At 42.6% G+C, this 17,699-nt stretch overlaps 1 pseudogene; it reads right to left on the bottom strand.

Annotated features, from left to right (window-relative positions):
* The window catches only part of LOC111973721 (C-type lectin domain family 18 member A-like), a 31,484-nt pseudogene extending 15,707 nt beyond the window's left edge, over positions 1-15,777 (bottom strand).
* Positions 15,778-17,699: the final 1,922 nt, after the last annotated feature.

The following is a 17,699-nucleotide window of genomic DNA, read 5'->3' as shown; positions in this document are numbered from 1 at the left end:
TAAAGAGACACAAGGCACTGAGGCAGATGAAGAACTGAGTGTCTAAACAGTGTCCCAGTAGACACATTTATAAGCATACAGTGCATTCGGAAAGTACTCAGACCCCTTGACATTTTACAGATTTTGTTACTTTACAGCCTTATTCTAAAATAGATTATATTGTTTTTTTCCCCTCATCAATCTACACACAATATCCCATAATGACAAAGCAAAAATAGGTTTTTAGAAATGTTTGCAAATGTATAAAATATTGGCGTGAGGATATATCACTGTTTTCTTGGGGACCTTCAATGCTTCAGAAATTGTTTTGGTACCCTTCCCCAGATCTGTGCCTTGACACAATCCTGTCTCGGAGCTCTACAGACAATTCCCTCGACCTCATGGCTTGGTTTTTTGCTCTGACATGCACTGTAAACTGTGGGACCTTATATAGAGAAGTGTGTTCCTTTCCAAATCATGTCCAATAAATTGAATTTACCACAGGTGGACTCCAATCATGTTGTTGAAACATCTCAAGGATGATCAATGGAAACAGGATGCACCTGAGCTCAATTTCGACTCTCATAGCAAAGAGTCTGAATACTTATGTAAATAAGGTATTTCTGTTTTTTATTTGTAATACATTTGCAAACATTTTATGAAAACCTGTTTTTGTCATTATTGGGTATTGTGTGTAGATTGATGAGGATTTTAAAAAAAATCAATTTTAGAATAAGGCTGTAACGTAACAAAATGTGGGAAAAGTCTGAATATTTTCTGAATGCACTGTATAAGCAGCATATAAACAGTGTGGATTCTTCTGTTTTGCTTATGAGGAACTGATGAGGCAGCCTCTGCCTCTGTTAGGACAGGGAGACGGACAGTGGCTGTCACTCATTGGCTAAGCCGTTTGACCCGTCTCGTCTTGTGCGTGTCGAGTGGTAGCAGAATTTCTCCCCTCAGCGTTAGCTGCCCCGGCAACCGCAGCCAGTTATCTTGTCAGCACTCAGGACCCGAGCGTGAAAAGGGGCGTGTTTCCACATATGCCTTTTCACGACTGGCTCCCAACGAAGGGGTCCTGTTTCAGAGATGGGGAGAGGGGACAGAGGGGGAGGAAAGGGGAGGGAGAGGGTATCCTGGCACACATCAGTGGGATGTCATGCAAAGCTATCCGACTCCCACTCGCTCTTCAGAGAGATCTAAAAGTTAGCCAGGCCGTCAACATCCAACCATCTCTCCATTTCACTGACCCCCGTCTCTTCTCCTTCACCATTACTACAGCCCCCAACAGTCGCATCTTTCCACACCTTCTCAACGTTGCTCCTCAGAGATTCTGCCAGCCTTCCATCACCTTGAGAGGGCCCCAACACAAACAGACTCTCCAGGCCACTCCTGTCCTACTGATAGCCACATCTCACAGCCTGCCTGTGTGTACTCAGCAGAGCTCACAGCTGGTGTTTTCACCTGAATGTGTGTTATATAAAAACTAGCCCCTTAGAGGGGGGCCAGAATGAGACAGCCAAACAAATCAGTGTCATTTCCTCCACAGTGGCTTTGACTGGGTCCACTGACAGGTGAAAAGAGGGGAGTTTTCATCTTGTCATCTTTTAAGTTAATCTTCCTCTGGCACATCTGTGTTAATATTTAAGGGCCTTCTAAAAGGGAACACTGACCCGTTTGTCAATTTGCAGTGAAGTAAGAGATCCTCAATACGCAGAAACACTAACTGGAGACATGTGTTTCAATTTATTAAGGAAAATACCTACTAAAACTCAGATGAAGGTCTTATGACTGACACATGAAAACATTGGAGAGAATACAACAGGCCCAGTGTATGGGAGTATACATGCCATACTATAAAGAGCTTGGAAAGGATGATATTGCTTCCTGTAGGACTAACTTCATCATTAGCACTACTTCCTCATCATAGGACATTTGTTGTTTGATGAATGGAGGCATGTCCAGATGTCAGGGGAGTGACAGCTAATTAAGAGTGTGCTAAGCCCCTTTGAGCACATTGTTCCCCCTGATGTCCTCTGGTCAAAATCATCAGTGCACGCTTTGATGCCGCCAGAGGGGAGCAGGGTCACCGGGCAAGTCCCCTTCTTGAATGTTCCATTTCACGTCACAATGCATCAGCGCAAGGAATTAAGTAACTACAGGAGTGAAGCAAAGACCAGACATAGGAGTATGTTGAGTCTTACTCTGTTATGGTCCGTAAATTCAACAACTTATAGCTGAGGAATTGATGTTGGCAAGGAGTGTAGTCCATAAAATAAGCCAAGACAGCAGAGCTTTTAATAGCAAAGTGACATTCAGCAGGAAAACTGTTTCCCAGTCGATGTTTTCATGCCCACTCAAAACTGTCTTTTAGCCGTGGGAGTCCTCAGCTAAGTGGAGACATTAAGTGGGTTGAACTTTGACCTAATGTACTGTAAATTACTTAGCTCCAGACGCACACATAGCCTATACACTTTCTCTCACACATACCCAGCAGGCAAAACATGAAATGATGTCATTACAACGAGAAAACGAGTTTCTGCAATGAGTAGACGCAAAACAAACGCCTCCCTCTCCTGTCTTACACCAAAAGAAAATACCTAATTTCCATTTCTGTATTTGAAGCAAAGTACCTCCTATTGTCAGACAGGCTTCCCCAGCCCTCTGTGAACCTCCAGAGGGCATGGACTGAGTACAGAGAGAGAAGAGCCTCATTTGTGAAACTGTGTGAAGCGCTGCTCTTTTATCTCCTGAAGAGAAGAAGAAGAGGGAGAAGAGGGAGGCTGCTGCAGGGCCACACTATAATCTCTTTACCGACACAATCAGTCAGCGCTTACCCACGCCTGCTGCCCTGCCTGGGTGGAAATTCCTCAAAGAGAATCACAAACGCAGCTAAAGCCCTGAGCCTTTTAAGCGTTTATCAGTAAAGCTCCTTAATATGCTTCTTCAGCTCGCCCGGGATTCCTCCATCGGCCTTCGCAAGCAAATTACCTGTAATACCACAGTCCTGAATGAAGCATGATAATATCCTCATCCTCTTTTTCTCATTACGTGTTATCAGCTATGTGCAGTTTGCCGATGCTTAGCAGCAGTCTAGGAACTCTGCTCTATCTGTATACATGGGCTTTGAGAACGCAATCTATGATAAGTGACGGTTTTGGACAAAACGGCCATTAGGCCTCCAGGACCTACACTATTCAACCCCACTGTTGTGTGTTTCATTATCCACTGATTGTCCTCTGTCTTCGTCTGTCCTCATGCAATGTAAGCAAAGGGAGATAAGACTGGCACAGTAATAGATGGAATCAGATATAGAGAAAATGCCCAGTGGATTATCATTGGAGGCTTGTCACACATTCGTGTTGTTTCAGGCTGCACAGTGCCCACCCACACTATTCACTCAGTCCTTGGGTAACATGCTTGTTTTCTCTCACTTTATCTGAGTGTTTAAGTGAAAATCATTAGACTATACCTGAGACTGTTAGTTTGCATTACCTCAGTGATGAAAACTACAACTTCTTCAATTAAGTTCAGTTAAGATTAATTTACAGTGCCTTCAGAAAGTATTCACACTCCTTGACGTTTTCCACATTTTGTTGTGTTACAGCCTGAATTTAAAATGGATTACATTGAGATTCTTTTGTCACTGGCCTACACACAATACCCCATAATTAAAAAAATATTAAGAATTAAAAATGAAAAGCTGAAATGTCTTGAGTCAATAATTATTCAACCCCTTTGTTATGCCAAGCCTAAATAAGTTCCTGGAGTAAAAATGTGCTTAACAAGTCACATAATAAGTTGCATGGATTCACTCTGTGTTCAATAATAGTGTATAACATGATTTTTGAATGACTAGTCCCTCAATCGAGCAGCGAATTTCAAATGCAGATTCAACCACAAAGATCAMAGAGGTTTTCCATTGCCTCGTAAAGGACGGCACCTATTGGTAGATGGGTAAAAATTAAAAAAGCAGACATTGAATATCCCTTTGAGCGTGGTGAAGTTATTAATTACACTTTGGATGGTGTATCAATACACCCAGTCACTACAAAGATACAGGCGTCCTTCCTAACTCAGATGCCGGAGAGGAAGGAAACCGTGAATGTTCCTGAGTGTCCAGTTTTAACTAAAACTGTACAGTTTTAACTGAAAACTACTTTTTTCCTTTTCCTTCATCTTGTTCAATTGATGCCATGCACCTGCAAATAAGATTGCTCAGATGTGCGAGTGCCTTTTTGTATTTGTATAACTTAAATATACTTGAAAATCTATGGCCTGAAAATGGCTGTTGAGCTATAATTAACAACCAATTTGACAGAGATTGAATAATTTTGAAATGAATCATGGGCAAAGGTTGCACAATCCYGGTGTGGAGAGCTCTTAGAGACTTACCCAGAAATACCCACTGCTGTAATTGCTGCCAAAGGTGCTTCTACAAACTATTAAATCAGGGGTGTGAATACTTATGTAAATGAGATATGTATGTATTTAATTTTCAGTAAATTCGCAAACATTTCTAAAAACACGTTTTTACTTTGCCATTATGGGGTATTGTGTGTAGATGGGTAAGAGGAAAAAAATGTATGTAATCCATTTTGAATTCAGGCCGTAACACAACAAAATGTGGAATAAGTCAAGGAGTATGAATACAGTTGAAGTCGGCAGTTTACATACACCTTAGCCAAATACATTTAAATACATTTAAACTCAGTTTTCACTATTCCTGACATTTAATCCTAGTAAAAATTCCCTGTCTTAGGTCAGTTAGGATCCCCACTTTATTTTAAGAATGTGAAATATCAGAATAATAACAGACAGAATGATTTATTTCAGCTTTTATTTCTTTCATCACATTCCCAGTGGGTCAGAAGTTTACATACACTCAATTAGTATTTGATAGCATTGCCTTTAAATTGTTTAACTTCGGTCAAACGTTTCGGGTAGCCTTCCACAAGCTTCCCACAATAAGTTGGGTGAATTTTGACCCATTCCTCCTAATAGAGCTGATGTAACTGAGTCAGGATTGTAGGCCTCCTTGCTCGCACACGCTTTTTCAGTTCTGCCCACACATTGTCTATAGGGTTGAGGTCAGGGCTTTGTGATGGCAACTCCAATACCTTGACTTTGTTGTCCTTAAGCCATTTTGCCACAACTTTGGAAGTATGCTTGYGGTCATTGTCCATTTGGAAGACCCATTTGCGACCAAGCTTTAACTTCCTGACTGATGTCTTGAGATGTTGCTTCAATATATCRACATAATTTTCCATCCCTCATTATGCCAACTATTTTGTGAAGTGCACCAGTCCCTCCTGCAGCAAAGCARCCCCACAACATGATGCTGCCACCCCCGTGCTTCACAGTTGGGATGGTGTTCTTAGGCTTGCAAGACTACCCCTATTTCCTTTAAACATAACGATGGTCATTATGGCCAAACAGTTCTATTTTTGTTTCATCAGACCAGAGGACATTTCTTCTTCTTCTCCCCATGTGCAGTTGCAAACCGTAGACTGGCTCTTTATGGCGGTTTTGGAGCAGTGGCTTCTTCTTTTTCCGCTGTCCTGGTAAATTCCACCAGATGGCGAATGGAATCTTATTGCAAATGTACAAAACATCACCAATCACGACATGGCCATTTCTCCTAAACGGAAAAGACTTTGAAGACGAAACTTGGTGAGCATAGGTTTGGACTAATGGGCTGCTTTTTGAGTTAACCTCTCTGGTACAAGTGGGACGCTAGTGTCCCACCTCGACAACAGCCAGTGAAATTGCAGGGCGCCAAATTCAAAACAACAGAAATTCCATAATTAAAACCCCTCAAACATACAAGTATTATCCACCATTTTAAAGATAAACTTTTTGTAAATCCAACCACAGTGTCCGATTTCAAAAAGGCTTTACTGCGAAAGCACACCATGCAATTATGTTAGGTCAGCACCTAGTCACAGAAAACCATACAGCCATTTTCCCAGCCAAACAGAGGAGTCACAAAAAGCAGAAATATAAATAAAATGAATCACTGAACTTTGATGATCTTCATCAGATGGCACTCATAGGACTTCATGTTACACAATACATGTATGTTTTGTTCGATAAAGTTCATATTTATATCCAAAAATCTCAGTTTACATTGGCACGTTATGGTCAGAAATGCATTGTCTCAAACAAACATCCGGTGAAAGTGCAGAGAGCCACATCAAATTACAGAAATACTCATCATAAACATTGATAAACGATACAAGTGTTGAACATACGATAAAGATAAACTTCTCCTTAATGCAACCGCTGTGTCAGATTTCAAAAAGGCTTTACGGAGAAAGCGCACTTTGCGATTATGTTAGGTCAGCACCTAGCCACAGAAACCCATACAGCCATTTTCCAGCCAAGGAGAGTATCACAAAAGTCAGAAATAGCATTAAAATGAATCACTTACCTTTGATGATCTTCATCTGGTGGCACTCCCAGGTCTTCATGTTAGACAATAAATGTTCGTTTTGTTCGATAATGTACCTCTTTATGACCAAAAAGCTCATTTTTGTTCACGCGTTTTGTCCAGTAATCCGAATGCTTAAGTCCAGACGAAAAGTAAAACAAAAAGTACAATAAAAGTTAGTAGAAACATGCCAAACGATGTTTAAAATCAATCCTCCGGTTGTTTTTGTCATAAATAATCAATAATATTTCAACCGGACAAAAGCTTCGTCAATAGGAAAGGAGAAACAAGAAAGGTGCGTTCCCGATCAGGTGCATGGCTGATGAATGGAAATGTCCACTGGCCACTGATTAAAAGTGCTGTATCTCCCTCATTTTTCAGAGTAAAAGCCTGAAACAATGACTAAAGACTGGCCACACCTAGAGGAAGCAAAAGAGCTCGTGAACTGGATCCTAAGTCTTTGTATGGTGGATAGGCTTTCAATGGAAAAACAGCCTTTCAAAATAATAGTACTTCCTGGTTGGATTTTCCTCGGGTGTTCGCCTGCCATATCAGTTCTGTGATACTCACAGACATTATTTTAACAGTTTTGGAAACTTTAGAGTGTTTTCTATCCAAATCAACTAATTATATGCATATCCTATCTTCTGGGCTTGAGTAGCAGGCAGTTTAATTTGGGCACGCTTTTCATCCAAAATTCCGAATGCTGCCCCCTACCCTAGTGAAGTTAACCTCTCTGGGATATGTGGGACGCTTGCGTCCCACTTGGCCAATAGCCAGGGAAAATGTAGAGCGCCAAATTCAAAAAAATTATATAAAATCAAACTTTCATTAAATCACACATATAAGATACCAAATTAAAGCTACACTCGTTGTGAATCCAGCCAACATGTCAGATTTCAAAAAGGCTTTTCGGTGAAAGCATAAGATGCTATTATCTGATGATAGCACAACAGTAAACAAAGAGAGTGTAGCATATTTCAACCCTGCAGGCGCAACACAAAACGCAGAAATAAAATATAAATCATGCCTTACCTTTGACYAATTTCTTTTGTTGGCACTCCAATATGTCCCATAAACATCACAAATGGTCCTTTTGTTCGATTAATTCCGTCCATATATGTCCAAAATGTCAATTTATTTGGCGCGTTTGATCCAGAAAAAAACTGCTTCCAATTTGCGCAACGTCAATACAAAATATCTAAAAAATTTCCTCTAAACTTTGCCAAAACATTTCAAACTACTTTTGTAATACAACTTAAGGTATTTGTAAACGTTAATAATCGATCAAATTGAAGACGGGTCTATCTGTTTTCAATACAGGATGACAACAAACTAACGATACTTTTCTAGTCTTGCGCAACTCTCAAACAGTACACATAACGTTACACTGATTCCAGATGGCCGTTCTTCTTCATTGCACAAAGGAATAACCTCAACCTATTTCCAAAGACTGGTGACATCCAGTGGAAGCGGTAGGAACTGCAAACAGGTTGATTAGAAATCTAGTATCCCAATGAAAACTCATTGAACAGACGATGACCTCAAAAGAAAACAATCTGAATGGTTAGTCCTCGGGGTTTTGCCTGCTACATAAGTTCTGTGATACTCACAGACAAACTTCAGAGTGTTTTCTATCCAAATCTACTAATAATATGCATATCTTATATTCTGGGGATGAGTAGAAGGCAGTTGAAATTGGGCACGCTATTTATCCAAAAGTGAAAATGCTGCCCCCTATCCTAGAGAAGTTAACGTAAAGACTTAAAACTCAAAATTCTGTAAGAGCCTACCCCAAAGAGGATATGTGTTCACTTTCAGCTTCCTGTGTCAACCGGAAGTGTCTTAAATTGGGGTCATAGGGGCTGTTTCGAAGCATTATAAAGGTCAGATCTTTTCAAAACTTCATATGTGTGATTAGGCAACCCTCATGAACTGTAAATCAGTCATTTCTCCCAACAGATGTCAAAGAAAAGCTCTCTCACACACACACACAAACAGCAAGGATGGAGTGACACAGTGCGGGGCTTAAAGACACACAGAGCTTACAATGGCATTACCATAATCTCTAGGCTGTGCCGAGTTCAACGAGATGCCCCGCTTGACCGTAGCTTGCACGGTCTGAGCGCAGCAACCATGAAAAAAAGTAGGCCCATAATGAAGCCGGGCCCTAACTTTTGGGTGCTTATAGGGGACAGCAGCGGAACCGTTAGGGTTAGAAGGACAATTCAACCAATGGAACGTTCCTGAGGTCCTCCCGAACGGTGGAAGCCTAACAAAGGCCGTGTGACATTAACCCTTAACAGTGAAAACAGGGTGTTTACATCAAACAGTTTGCAATGACTTCTCTCCCCATAAATTGGGGTCATAGGGGCTGTTTCGAAGGGTTAAAAAAGTCAGATCTTTCCAAAACTTCATACGTGTGATTAGGAAACACTCATGAACTGTAAATCAATCATTTCTCCCATCAGATTTCCAAGAAAAGCTCACACACACACACAGCAAGGACGGAGTGACACAGTGTGGGGCTTAGAGACACACAGAGCCTGCAATAGTTACCTTTGTTCGAACTATCAAAGAACCGTCAGACCTAGAGCTCTGAAACTTTAGAAACCTGTTCTAGAGCTCAAGTCGATAGTGCACAGTGAGTTATGTGGCTCTAGAAGGGTCTCAGACCGAGAAACAGCCTCATACATTTGCAATAACTTCAATTCATTGTGACCATCACGAAAATGATGACATTTTGAAAAATCGCAAGTTTAGGTGCTTGGAAACCGCCCCGTAGCAACGGGTACCAATTAAGTTCGCTGCTCGGGCTCCAAATGACCTATCGAGCCAAAACTTGAGTTCCGGGGTCGCCTCAGCTAGGCCTACACATAATGTCAGAACTGGACCCGCAACTAGAACGTAACTACATGTTTTATGTTTTTATTATGGTTTAACTTCTTATGGCTGGGGGCAGTATTGAGTAGCTTGGATGAATATGGTGCCCAGAGTAAACTGCCTGCTACTCAGGCCCAGAAGCTAAGATAAGCATATTATTAGTAGATTAGAATAGAAAACACTCTGAAGTTTCTAAAACGGTTTGAATGATGTCTGTGATTATAACAGAACTCATATGGCAGGCAAAAACCTGAGAAAAAATCCAACCAGGAAGTGGGAAATCTAAGGTTTGTAGGTTTTCAAGTCTTTGTCTATCCAATATACAGTGTAAAATTTGGTCCGATTGCACATCCTAAGGCTTCCACTAGATGTCAACAGTCTTTAGAACCTTGTTTCAGGCTTCTACTGTGAAGGGGGAGAGAATAAGAGCTGTTTCAATCAGGTGTCTGGCAGAATGCCATGAGCTCAGTCAGGCGTGCGCCCGTGAGAGGTAGCTGCATTCCTTTTCCTTTCTAAAGACAAAGGAATTGTCCGGTTGAAACATTATTGCTGACTTTTGTCCATTTGCAATATGTTTAAACATTGATAGACCATCACCAAATTGACATTCTGAAATCAACACCAATGAGCGATGGAGAGGAACCAGAATCACTGCCCGGCCAAACCCGAGTTCATCGGGCCAGTCAATTTCGCATTCCTGCAGGATTTCTGAGCATGTCAACTTCGTGATGGTAAATGCTCATTGAAACATATTGCAAATGGACAGCCGTGCGCCTGGTGATTGGAATGGGTTACCAGGAGCACATTTTTAAAATGTTTTTTTTTGCCTTTAGGGGGGTGCAAGGGGTTCACGGTTGGGTAGTTAGCACCCCCCCACCCGTGCCCATCCAATAGTCCCTGGTCATTTTGGATGTTTTTCAAAAAATCTATAAAAAACAACAGAGTCCCATTTCTCTCATGTCACCATCGAGCGATGGAGAGGAACCACTATCACTGCCCGGCCATCCCGAGTTCATCGGGCCAGTCAATTTGCATTTCCGCAGTATTTTTGAGCATGTCAAATTCGTGATGGTAAATGCCCATTGAAACATATTGAAAATGAACAGTACATTTGCAATAAGATTCAACAGTGAAAAAACATCACCAAATGGACATTATGAAATCAACACAACGAGAGATGGAGAGGAACCAGAATCACTGCCCGGCCATCCCGAGTTCATCGGGCCAGTCAATTTCGCATTCCTGCAGGATTTTTGAGCATGTCAAATTTGTGATGGTAAATGCCCATTGAAACATATTGCAAATGGACAGCTGTGCGCCTGGTGATTGGAATGGGTTACCAGGAGCACATTTAAAAAAAAAAAAAAAAAAAAAAAAGAAGATGTAATGCCTTTAAGGGGGTGCAAGGGGTCTACGGGTAGGGAGCACCCCCCCACCCGTCCAATAGGGTCATTTTTATTTTATTTTTTTAATCGTTAAAAAACAACAGAGTCCCACTTCTCCCTCATCATACATGACAATTAGACCATCTAGGTTGATTCATGGCTTAACATAGTGCTATATATCATTTGGGCAGTATAAATGACATTTGGACATGGTTCACTTACTTTTGGGTTTGGAAACCGACTTCCTATGATCGTACATGGCAAATGAACATAACACCCTGATTTGGCACTTTCAATACTTTCATATTGCATTTGGACATTTCTTATGGCATTTGGCAATGGTTCACTGACTTTTGACTTCGACTTTTGACTCCATATGAAATCATATTGCAAATGGACAAAACATCCTGATTTGGCACTTTCAATACTTTCATATTGCATTTGGACATTTCTTGTGGCATTTGGCAATGGTTCACTGACTTTTGACTTCGACTTTTGACTCCATATGAAATCATATTGCAAATGGACAAAACATATGCCTTATGGACAATTTTTAAAAAATATGACAATAAAATATGACAAAAGTATGTTCATACAGTTCTTATACTTGTACAATTGACCAAAAAAAAAAAATAAATAAATAAATATTTAAACGCAAAATTTTCGAAAAACAGTCCAGAAGGCACTTTTTTAAGAAGGTGATACGTTTTTGAAAAAAAGTTCACATTTTCTAAATTTTACCCTTGGGTCTTGACGATGTGCATTTGCAATATGAACATTTACCGTGGAGCGCGCTCGCCATCTATTGGATTTTTGCTGTGTGACACTTGGCATTTGCCATATGGCATTTGCAATAAGTTTTAATTGAAACAACGTCCATTTGAGTGGTATTGTACATTGTATATATGTTTCGTACGGTGCCAATAAGTTCCCATTCATTTTTGTCCATTTCAGGGGGGTATTCCCTTACTTATTGGTATGATGGCTGCGTGGTCCCATGATGTTTATACTTGCGTACTATTGTTAGAACAGATGAACGTGGTACCTTCAGGCGTTTGGAAATTGCTCCCAAGGATGAACCTGTCATGGCTGTTGAAGGATGAGGACCAAGGTGCAGCATGGTGAGCGTACATTTTCTTTATTAAGTCAAAAGGATTTAAAACAAAACAATAAACACTACAAAACCAAACCGTGAAGCTCAAAGGCTATGTGCCCAAAACAAAGTCAACTTCCTACAAAGAACGGTGGGGGAAAAAGCTACCTAAGTATGGTTCCCAATCAGAGACAACGATAGACAGCTGTCCCTGATTGAGAACCATACCTGGCCAAAACATAGAAATAGAAAATCATAGAAACACAAAACATAGAATGCCCACCCCAACTCACGCCCTGACCAAACCAAAATAGAGACATAAAAAGGATCTATAAGGTCAGGGCGTGACAGTACCCCCCCCCCCAAAGGTGCGGACTCCGGCCAAAAAACCTAAACCTATAGAGGAGGGTCTGGGTCGGCATCTATCCGCTGCGGCGGCTCAGGTGCGGGACGCAGACCCCGCTCCACCGCTGGCTCACCCCACTTGGTGGCACCTTTGGTGCGGGGACCCTCGCTGCCGACCCCGGTTCGGGGATCCTCGTAGCGGGCCCCGGACTGGGGACCCTCGTTGCGGGCCCCAGACTGGAGACCGTCGTCGCTGGAGGCTCCGGACTGGAGACCGTCGTCGCTGGAGGCTCCGGACTGGAGACCGTCGTCGCTGGAGGCTCCGGACTGGAGACCGTCGTCGCTGGTGGCTCCGGACTGGAGACCGTCGTCGCTGGAGGCTCCGGACTGGAGACCTTCGTCGCTGGAGGCTCCGGACTGGAGAACGTTGCTGGATGCTCCGGACTGGAGGCCGTCGCTGGAGGCTCCGGGCTCGACGCAGGCACAGGACTCACCAGGCTGGGGAGACACACAGGAGACCTGACTGGGAGCAGGCACAGGACTCACCAGGCTGGGGAGACATACAGGAGGCCTCTTCCTTGGCCGAGGCACCGGATACACTGGGCCGTGAAGGCACACTGGCGGTCTCGACCGCAGAGCTGGCACCACCCATTCTGGCTGGATGCCCACTTCCACCCGGCAAATGCGGGATGCTGAGACCGAGCACACCGGCCTGTGAATGCTCGGCCGAGACACAGTGCGCATCACCCCATAGCACGGGGCCTGACCAGTCACATGCTCGCCACGGTAAGCACGGGGAATTGGCTCAGGTCTCCAACCTGACTCTGCCACACTCCCCGTGCTCCCCAACGTGCCTCTCGGGCTTCCTTGCCAGCCGTGTTCCCTTATAACATTGCCGCTCCGCTTTAGCTGCTGCCTTCGCCTTCCTCTCTGCTTCTACCTGCTCCCAGGGCAGGCGATCCTTCCCAGCCAGGATCTCCTCCCACGTCCAGGATCCCTTGCCATTTAAAATGTCCTCACATGTCCAGTCATCCTTCTTACCACGCTGCTTGGTCCTTTGGTGGTGGGTAGTTCTGTCACGCTCGTCTGATAAAGAAGGAGTGGACCAAAGCGCAGCGTTGTACGTGTTCATGATTATTTATTCAAACTGAACACTGAAACAAAATAACAAAGTGGAACAAAACGAAACAGTTCTGTCTGGTGCAAACACAAAACAGAAAACAACTACCCACAAAACACAGGTGGGAAAAAGATGCCTAAGTATGATTCTCAATCAGAGACAACGATAGACAGCTGCCTCTGATTGAGAACCACACCCGGCCAAACACAAAGAAATAGAAAACATAGAAATAAAGAAACTAGAATGCCCACCCTAGTCACACCCTGGCCTAACCAAAATAGAGAATAAAAGCCTCTCTATGGCCAGGGCGTGAGGGTTGTGGAGGTTTCTGTGGTTTTTCTGATTTCTTTTGATTTTCCCATGATGTCAAGCAAAGAGACACTGAGTTTGAAGGTAGGCCTTGAAATACATTCACAGGTACACCTCCAGTTGACTCAAATTATGTCAATTAGCCTATCAGAAGCTTCTAAAGCCATGACATAATTTTCTGGAATTTTCCAAGCTGTTTAAAGGCACAGTCAACTTAGTGTATGTAAACTGTTAGTTTGAGTAGAGACAGAGAGACACCGTATGTAATCCTCCTGGTCCCTAACAGATATATCTATCGCAGAGCCCCAGGGACAGATCCCAGATCCACCCCACACAGTGTTTATGGCCTTCAGCATTAACACCCTGCCAGAGACAGCACCATACAGAACAGCTGTGGTGTCAGTGCCCCTGTGACTGCAACATGCACTGTCTTCGTTAACACACTGATATTCACTGTCTCTCACTGTTGGGAATATCAARGTTTCAACAGAAGATACCCTGTGAGAAATCTCTGGTGTCGCTGCCTTTGTTTAGTTGTTAGAGATGGGGAAATGGGGATACCCTCAGAGGGAYGAACTGTGACTACTTATGAGGATACGATTTCAACTMATCTGTACAGTACCTTTGGATWTAATATATAGCTGTGTTATAAATCATGGATCAAATGGAGGGCCTTTACCGAGGGCTCGGTTAACCAAGAGACAGACTCTGTGACAAACMGTAATTGGGAGRATGGGAAAGAGCACAGGGGAGGGTTTCTGGCAGGGCTCRATTTCAGGTGACCTTGGTGTCCAGCAGGCAGCAGCAGCCATGTAACTCAGTGATGTGTTTCAAATGGGCCAGCCTGCATGGCAGCACGGCAGTTGGCATAGTTACATTTGCTTACAGCTCCGGGTAGAAGTTGCCATCATAGAGCTAGGACCAGCCTATACTCCCCAATCAGAGGGGCAGACAGACAAACAGACAGACAAACTGACACACACACACACACACACACACAACATAAATATAAGGAAAGGCAGGCAAGGCAACTAACCATTTTTTGCATGTTAGCGGCCATGGGGGTGACCCAGCTGCGCAGCCTATTGTGCTGTGTAACAATCAGAAAATGCTCCTTCAACCCAAGCCCTGGAATAAAGAAAAGCACACAAATATTTAGGACTGGTCGCCATGGCAATGGAATGCAAGTGTCTGTAAGGGGGGCAAGAGGGTTGGCTGAAAGGTCTGTTGATACAGTAGCACTCCACAACATTGGGACAGTGTATATCCACAGCCTGTACATGTGATAGGCTAAACAAAGGTGTATGGCCTATCATTTGGAGAACAAAAATGTGTATGGCCTGTCATTGGAGAACTGAAATGTGTATTGCCTATCATTGGAGAACTAATATCTCTATTCAATATATAGGCCTTGTAGCCTTACTGAGGATATTTTCCCCAAATAGGATTCTGACAGAAATATAACAAAATCTTACTGTTTTCACAATCCTATAGCATTCTTTATTTTATTGGGAAAGAAGAAAAATCCCATAGGTCATTTTGACTGGGGGATTAAACGTAGCATAATTTACTAATGAATGTCCAATGTTTAGCCTATTTGCAAATTACATTTTAGCAATTTACAAAAGTTAAGATGGAATGTAGGAAACAGATGACAACTTACAAGTTGTATCTGCTTCAAATTAGTTGGTTAGTCCAGTATGGCTCAGTTGATAGAGCATGGCGCAAGGGTTGTGGGTTCGATTCCCATGGGGGCCCAGTATGAAAATGTAATCACTCATTAAGATAAATCGCTCTGGATGAGAGGGTCTGCTAAAATGTTAGCCTATATCCACTGTAAATTAAATAACATCCTGCATTAATTAGAATAGTTTGAGGATTCTTTGCAAGAGAAGTTAATAAAAACAACCACACTTTTCTTTACATATACTGTATCGCGTGCATCGGCCACCCTGCTGTTTTCCTCTGACTGGTGCTGAGCCGTACACAGAACTGTCGACGCTCGCTCTTACCGCTCTCAGATGAATCAGCGCGGCCTGTTTTCTCTGTGATTATCCTATTCGCGTGGGTGAGGTACGGGGTCTGGAGGGTCACCATGAAAAACAGAAGCAGACACGAGGGTCCAGTTAGAGACCCCATGGCTACTGAGGTAAATAGTGCCAAGTACTCTAAACTCCTTGTGAACAAGTGGCTCCCTCTTTTACCCTGCTCTTCTCTCCCTCTCGTTCACTCCCACTCACTCTCTCTCTCCCCTTCCCACGAGTTGTCAACATTTTGCAACTGTTCTTATCCACTCACGCGCACAAAGTTGGCCGCTACTCAAACTTTAGTTGAATGAATGATACGCGATCTACGATAAACCCACATGGACAACCAAACTTATAAAAGCTTGACTGACCTTTCAACCACACAGTATTAAGTATCATGCAGTGGTGACCCGGTGGGGCTGTTTAGGCTGTTTAGCTAAAAAATATATATATACAGCACCAGTCAAAAGTTTGGACACACCTACTCATTCAAGGGGTTTTCTTTATTTTTACTATTTTCTACATTGTAGAATAATAGTGAAGACATCAAAACTATGAAATAACACATATGGAATCATGTAGTAATGCACACTTAACCAGCATGGCTACCACAGCATTCTGCGGCGATAAGCCATCCCACGCTTAGTGGGACTATCATTTGTTTTTCAACAGGTCAATGACCCAACACACCTCACGGCTGTGTAAGGGATGTTTGACCAAGAAGGAGAGTGATGGAGTGCTGCATCAGATGACCTGGCCTCCACAATCACCTGATCTCAACCCAATTGAGATGGTTTGGGATGAGTTGGACCGCAGAGTGAAGGAAAAGCAGCCAACAAGTGCTCAGCATTTGTGGGACTCCTTCAAGACTGTTGGAAAACATTTCAGGTGAAGCTGGTTGAGAGAATGCCAAGAGTGTACAAAGCTGTCATCAAGGCAAAGGTTGGCTACTTGAAAAATCTAAAATCTAAAATATGTTTTGATTTGTTAAAAACTTTTTGGGTTATTACGTGATTCCATATGTGCTATTTCATAGTTTTGATGTATTCACTATTATTCTACAATGTAGAAAATAGTAAAAATAAAGAAAACCCCTTGAATGAGTAGGTGTTCTAAAACATTTGACCGGTACTATATATATACAGTATATATGTATATTAGCTAAACAGAGCCCCATCTGCCCTGAATGACAAGTCGACACTATAAAACACATAGGGTGTGTCTATATGGAAAAATACACCTTAAAAAATGRCCACCGATCGATTGGCTTGACTTTTGATCGACCAATAGTTTTTTTTAGTCTGGACCATCCCTAAGGCCAATGTATACCCTATGTAAAACAATCAAGAAAACATCAATTAAAAAACCAAAGGTGACTGTCAGTAGGCCTATCTGAGTGATCCCAGGTGTGGTGTAGGGCAAGCTATATACAACAGTAGGCTACATCCGTGTTAGCACAAGCCTAAACTCTTTATAAACAACAGATACCGTACTTGAGAGATAGACAAGGAGCCCAAACCAAGCAGACATCAGTGTCGCTGATCCATGAGAATAACATCTCAAACTTCTTCAGAGTCACAATAAAAATATTTATGTTTCACTGAAGGCCACAGACATAACAAATATCTGACGTGGCATTTCTTTTAATTAAGGTTTTCCAAATAACATATATTTTTGTGTGTGTGTGTGTGTGGTGGTGTGTTGTGTGTGTGTGTGTGTTGTGTGGTGTGTGTGTGTGTGGTGTGTTGTGTGTGTGTGTGTGTGTGTGTGGTGTGTGTGTGTGTGTGGTGTGTGTGTGTTGTGTGTGTGTGTGTTGTGTGTGTGCATTTGATGAGACTGGGCTACAAATGACTGGCATTACAGTCCTAACTATGGCATTCTTTGGAGAAATCTGCACCGCTTGTCCTATTTCCTCAGGATAGGTAACTACAGTGATTGCAGGGTGTAGCGCTGAAAGAAATAGCTCAGTCTGCCTTTATGCAATAGTGGGCAACACTGTGAGAGAGACCAAATAATCAGAGGTTTTCCTATGCCAGCTCTATACGGCTAATCTCTGCAAACAGTACAACTATAGAACGAGAGAAGTTTCAATAATCAGGGATGCTCACACACCATGACGAGAAAT

Source organism: Salvelinus sp. IW2-2015, linkage group LG15 (genome assembly GCF_002910315.2).
Source record: "Salvelinus sp. IW2-2015 linkage group LG15, ASM291031v2, whole genome shotgun sequence".
NCBI classification, from domain to species: domain Eukaryota; kingdom Metazoa; phylum Chordata; class Actinopteri; order Salmoniformes; family Salmonidae; genus Salvelinus; species Salvelinus sp. IW2-2015.
The sequence above is the reverse complement of the archived record's forward strand: the minus strand, read 5'-3'. Positions and strand labels throughout refer to the sequence as shown.